The sequence below is a fragment of the Cebus imitator genome, unplaced genomic scaffold, assembly GCF_001604975.1.
Source record: "Cebus imitator isolate Cc_AM_T3 unplaced genomic scaffold, Cebus_imitator-1.0 Scaffold227, whole genome shotgun sequence".
Taxonomy (NCBI): Eukaryota; Metazoa; Chordata; class Mammalia; order Primates; family Cebidae; genus Cebus; species Cebus imitator.
The window spans coordinates 609,062-615,452 of record NW_016107542.1 but is presented as its reverse complement, the minus strand read 5'-3'; the positions used below and the strand labels follow the sequence as shown (position 1 = coordinate 615,452).

Sequence of the window (6,391 nt, the reverse complement as noted above, 5' to 3'; positions counted from 1 at the left end):
TTTCACCATGTTGACCAGGATGGTCTCGATCTCTTGACCTCATGATCCACCCGCCTCGGCCTCCCAAAGTACTGGGATTACAGGCTTGAGCCACCGCGCCCGGCCTAATTTTTTTATTTTTAGTAGAAACGGGGTTTCAAGAAAATTTAAGTATGAACTATAGATTAAATGATATTATTGGCTTAGTATTACACTTCTTTGCTGTGGTAATATTAAGGTTGTATAGGAGAACACTCATGCCTTAGGAAATAAACACCGAAATATTTATGGGGAAAATAAAAAGGGGGGGTGCGCCATCTTGGCCAGGCTGGTCTTGAACTCCTGACCTTGTTATCTACCCACTTTGGCCTCCCAAAGTGCTGGGATTACAGGCGTGAGCCACAGTGCCTGGCCTAAACTAGCCATTCTTTATTCCTTTACTTTCCTGATAAACTTGCTTTCACTTTACTGCCTCAAATTCTTTCTTGTGTGAGATCCAAGAGCCCTCTCTTGGGGTCTGGATTGGGACCCCTTTTCAGCAACATCTTCCTGGCAATCACAAAGCCACAATACTGGGGAAACCCCTGACCTAAAGGCTAACGTTGAGTAAGTGGTGGGGTCCAGTAACAGAATCTAGAGATCTCTATGATCTGATCCTACTCACGCGGATTTCCCATATTTCTTACTGCTATGGAGTAAATGATTGTGTCCCCTCAGAATTCCTGTGTTGAAATCCTAACCTACAAGGTGATGGTATTAGGAAGTGGGGCCTTTGGGAGGTGACTGGATTATGATTGGGATTAGTGCCCTTATCTAGAAAGACCCCAGAGAGCTCCCATGCCCCTTCTACCATGTGAGGACACAGCAAGAAGGCACCATCTATGAACCAGGAAGCAGAATCACCAGACATGGAATCCGCTGGTACGTTGATCTTGGACTTCCCAGCCTCTAGAATTGTGAGAAATAAGTTTCTGCTTACAAACCAGCCTATAGTATTTTGGTATAGCACCCCAGACTAAGACACCAGCTATGCCAACATTCTGCAAATAATAGGAACACAAATCACATGCCATACCGTAGCATGCCATATGTATTCCCACCTTTGTGGTTACTCTTATTTCTCACCTGGGATGCCCTACCCAATCACTGCTCCTGTGCACACTGTATACATGTTCAGTGATCAACTCCCATTCCACCACGCCCCCAGACATGCCAGAATATTGTGACTTTCTCTTCTTTTTTTTTTTTTGAGACAGAGTTTTGCTCTTGTTACCCAGGCTGGAGTGCAATGGCGCAATCTTGGCTCACCACAACCTCCACCTCCTGGGTTCAGGCAATTCTCCTGCCTCAGCCTCCTGAGTAGCTGGGATTACAGGCATGCGCCACCATGCCCAGCTGATTTTTTGTATTTTTAGTAGAGACGGGGTTTCACTTTGTTGACCAGGATGGTCTCGATCTCTTGACCTCGTGATCCACCCGCCTCGGCTTCCCAAAGTGCTGGGATTACAGGCGTGAGCCACCGCGCCCGGCTGACTTTCTCTTCTTACAGAGACAATGCCTTAGTTTTTCTCAATTCCCCTAGAGTACTTAGCTCAGTAATGAGGGAGGGAAAGTTAGATACTATAAAATATAAAAACCATAAAAACGGTTGAGTAGAAATTCAACTATTAGATAGGGTTCCCTGGGAAAAATCGCTGTTAGGTATAGACCCATTTATGGAACGCTAAGTCCAAAAGTATTTGTTCTCGACATTTTCATGTTAATCTTCAAGTATTAAAGGATACACTCTAGCATCAAACTCTTTTGCATCTTCCCTACATCACCCATTCCCCACCTTCCCTTTATTGTCAAGCTTCTAGGGCCATCCTTACTGATGACGATTCTACTGCCTGACCACAAAATAAAATTCCTTAGCACCCAGAAGGACATTAGTACTTTAAAAAAAAGTTGCCAAAAGCTTTCTAATTCCCACGTCTTGGTCTTGTCTAAACTGTTTTATTTACTTTCTCCTTCACTGCTCCTTAAAGTTATGTCTCCTTCCTACAGTGCCACAGTCTTCGGTTTCCCTACCTTTTTTTTCTTTTGAGATGGAGTCTTTACTCTGTCACCTAGGGTGGAGTGCAGTGTCACAGTCTCGGCTCACTGCAACCTCTGCCTCCCGAGTTCACACAATTCTCCTGCCTCAGTCTCCCAAGCAGCTAAGACTACAGACATGTACCACCATGCCCAGCCACTTTCTGTATTATTTGTAGAAATGGGTTTCACCATGTTGGCCAGGCTGATTTCAAACTCCTGACTTCAAGTGATTCACCCACTTCTGCCTCCCAAAATGCTGGGATTACAGGCACGAGCCAGCATGCCCGGCAGGTTTCCCTATCTTTACTAACCACATATTTCTCCTCTTAAATTAAGATACCCCAACTTTTATTTTGGCTCTTTTTTCATTCATAGATTGTGAATATGCAGTCAAATGTGGTCAATTACCCCTTCTGAGTACACAGCAGGCACCACTAAGTTTGGATGTCCTCAGCAGCAACAGGTGAGATGAGGTGTGATCAGCAACAGCTGAGTCTCTTAATGACACCATGAGGCCTTGCTGCTAGAGAAATTCACCACTGCCCTTCCAGAGGGAAGGTAAGGCATAATTCAGGAAGGCTGTTAATTTTACTGTTACTAGAGAGGGAGCTCTTTTGTGGACTCCTGCCGAGCAGCCTGGATCACAGACTCACAATCCTCAACATGATGAGAGCTTTCTGAGCAGCCCCTTACTACTGATGGGAGGGACCTGAGAGGAATGGAAGCCCTCCTTCTGGGTGTAAAATCTGCCATGGGGATCCTACTTGCCTCTATGGCTTCAAATATGACCTTGTTGGGACTCAGGAAGTGATCCCCAAGGACTGGTGCCTTGATGTGCTTAGAGGCCTTAGAAGCTGCCTCAGAATCAAGGTCCTTCCAACCTGGTCTTGTCTCAGCGCAGGACACAAGGAGGGACTTGCTCTGGAATTTCCTCATCTGGCCAAGAAGTTTATTTCCAACAGAAACAGTTGCCTTCCCCTCCTCCCTGACATTTCATTATCTATCTCAGAAAAGAAGACTGAGGAATGCAACCACATCTGAGAAAGACTCTTTCACAAGATACTACCTGACTCTTGGGGGCGCATTCAGATTTCAAGAAAAAAATTATTTCCAAGTTGACTTCTGTCCATTCATTCCCCTCTAATGATTGACTGCCCCCTCAAAAGAACTGCCCACATCCCTCCCATCTCCCTGCTCCCCTATGAAAAGGCATTCTGTATTGCACTGGGTTATTGGGTAATCATCCTCCTGTGAGTTCCCTGTGCTATGCCCATTAACATCTTGTATGTCTTTTCTCCTATTAATCTCCCGTTGTCAGCTGATTCTCAACGAACCTTCAAAGGGGAAAAGAGGGAAGTTCTCACTTGGCCCCTACAACCTCAACGCATATGACTTCAAAAATTCTCTCTCTAGCCTGTGCTTCTTTCTGGAGTCACCAACTGGGAATTCCACTGTCCTATCAAACGTCCCAAATGAAGTTTATCACTCTTCCTCCAACCAAGCAAATATTTCTCTTTGTGGATCCCATCCATCTCATCTAAAGGTAGCATCGTTTCCCCTCAATTATCTCTGCTAGAAATCCTTAAAATGATCAGTTTCCCTTACTACATCCCTGCAGTCGTATTTGTCATCACATAGTTTCCCTCTGAAGTAGTTCATAAGCAATCTTTTCCCCCTGGTCTCCTTGCTCTCAGACTGATCTCTTCTCTCACAGGGTCACATTTAAATAGCCTCCCTTGTGGCTTTCCCCTGCCCTCTCTTTGGCCCTTTCAATTAATCTTTTTCAATGCAAATGGTATCTTCTCTCTGCGTAAATGGAGGGACACGTCATTCATTCTCTCATTTCAAATATGCTCAGGCTTTGAACTCTTTCTATGAAATAGAATAAAGCCCAGATTCTTTGGTCATGCATAGCCTCCAGGGTCTGGCCCCAGCATCATTTTTCCTCCCCACTTCTATTCCTGTAAAACCTCTGCTCTGAACACATAGTCACAGTACGCAGGGGGCACATATTTCCAAGCCTCCACATGCTTCCCTTGGCCTGGAACTTTCCTAATCCCTCTTTCCTACCCAAAGCATCCTCATCTTTTAAGAAGAGGCTAAAATATCATTTCTCTCATAACATCCTACCCAATTCCCTCCTTTCCCTGACTAGTGCAATGTATTACAGGTGCTTTTACTCAGGTTAATTCTGTTTGTATAAGTTTGTTTGCTTTAAGATATGTCCGAATCTCCTATCAGCCTGAAATCTGTTTCGGAATTTAAAAAAAAAAAAAGATTTTAATCAAAATTGCTTCCAAAGGCACTTAAATTGATGCCCTGCTCACCAAGGGGACCCAAAAGTGTTGGTGAGATACAATTAAGTCTCTATTGTTTACCCCTCTGCGTTCTCTACATGACAGGGCTTGCTAGAGAACCATGTTCTAACACCTGGCTTGGATGATTACTGTTCAAGGGAGGGCCACATAACTACGTGGTGAATAAAAATAAGCCAGAAAAATGAGGCAGAACGAAGATCTTTGTTCTCAGTTTGCCCTACTCCAGCCATCTCTTTAAACTGCCTTTAAGTAGGAACAATACAATCTTATTTTTGCTTTGAGAGTTAAAAAACGGCTTGAAGATGTTTGACTCTGCAGGCTATTAAATAAAATTTACAGGAGGCCATCGGTTTGGACTGAGCTCCTGCACTAGACTCAACAGGCCAAACCAAAATGGAATCACCCTTGCTGAAGTTACATGCCGCCGAAACCAAGCTGTTTATCTGACCTTCTGAGAAACCAGGAGAGAGAGAGAATACCAAATCCCCAAACAGGCCAGTTTGAGCAAGCATAAGGAAGTCCCCTCTGCTTTAACCTTTAAAAGGAAAATTAACTTTGAAACAACCAATATGCTTTTTGTTCTGTTTATTAAGCCAATCTCCTCCGCTTGAGGTTGTCTGATTCTAGAATGGCAAGAGCCAATTAAAAACTTTAAATTGGATGTCATTTTGTCTTTTTTTTTTCACCCAAGACGGAGTCTTGCTCTGTCACCCAGGCTGGAGTGCAATGGTGCGATCTCAGCTCACTGCAAACCCTGCCTTCCAGGTTGAAGCAATTCTCCTGCCTCAGCCTCCTGAGTAGCTGGGATTACAGGCACCGAACCACCACATTCAGCAAATTTTTTGTATTTTTAGTAAAGATGGGGTTTCACCATGTTGCTCAGGCTGCTCTTGAACTTCTGACCTCATGATCCACCCACCTTGGCCTCCCAAAGTGCTGGGATTACAGGCGTGAGCCGCCATGCTCGGCCATTTTATCTTTAGACAAAGTAAAAAAGATCATCCAATGTCACCCCTGAGCCAAGAAGCAATGAAAACCAACACCCATTAGCTCAAAGGTGGAGCAGCATCTACAACAACGGAGGTAAGGGCCCTAGTTTCCCGAGAACCAGAGCCAACCAAGGGAAGGAAAACTGACCTGTAGGTCCTAACTGCTCGGCAGAAGGAAGTCCACTGAGGAGCCCCTACTGTATGGGTAGCCAGGTTAACAGCCTCCATGCGCGGTCTCATTACCTCTCCCCAGGAGGCTGTCAATTCTCCTGCATAAGACCTCCCAGGGCCAGCTAGACCACCTGTTGCTGATCTGATGAGCTTCTGCACCTTTTAAAGAGGCCAGAATTCACAAGCCAGGAGGTCAGCTCAGTGGGCTGTAAACCAAAATGTGATTTACTTTCACCAAATTCCCATCGTCTCACAGTTTTTTCATGAATTGAAGATGCACATCTACGCAAGTCTAAACAAATATACCTGTCATGAACTAAATGCTAAATCCAAAAACCATACTCCCTACCTGTGAGGCTTAGTTCCTCACCTGTAGAATGGGAGAAATAATACCTATTCCAAGTCTTTAAAGGAATGTAGAGGTGCTGTGTATTTACAGTTTCCCATCTAGCACTGCCCAGTGCAGAGAAAGGAGGAAACAGTAGATGTACTGAGAGAAAGGGTCTAAGTTGGCTCAGGGAAAGTCCTGAGAATCCTGTGGGAATGTATTTGGATTAAGAATTCTCTACTGGGCCGGCCGCGGTGGCTCACGCCTATAATCCCAGCACTTTGGGAGGCCGAGGCGGGTGGATCACAAGGTCAAGAGATCGAGACCATCCTAGTCAACAAGGTAAAACCCCGTCTCTACTAAAAATACAAAAAATTAGCTGGGCATGATGGTGCGTACGTGTAGTCCCAGCTACTTGGAAGGCTGAGGCAGGAGAATTGCTTGAACCGAGGAGGCGGAGGTTGCGGTGAGCCGAGATCGTGCCATTGCACTCCAGTCTGGGCAACAACAGCGAAACTCCGTCTCAAAAA

The 6,391-nt window shown here is 45.0% G+C and overlaps 1 protein-coding gene across 5 annotated transcripts in view; it reads right to left on the bottom strand.

Annotated features, from left to right (window-relative positions):
• SMARCA2 (SWI/SNF related, matrix associated, actin dependent regulator of chromatin, subfamily a, member 2) overlaps window positions 1-6,391 on the bottom strand; it is a 180,284-nt gene that overhangs the window by 46,384 nt on the left and 127,509 nt on the right. The window lies entirely within an intron of this gene.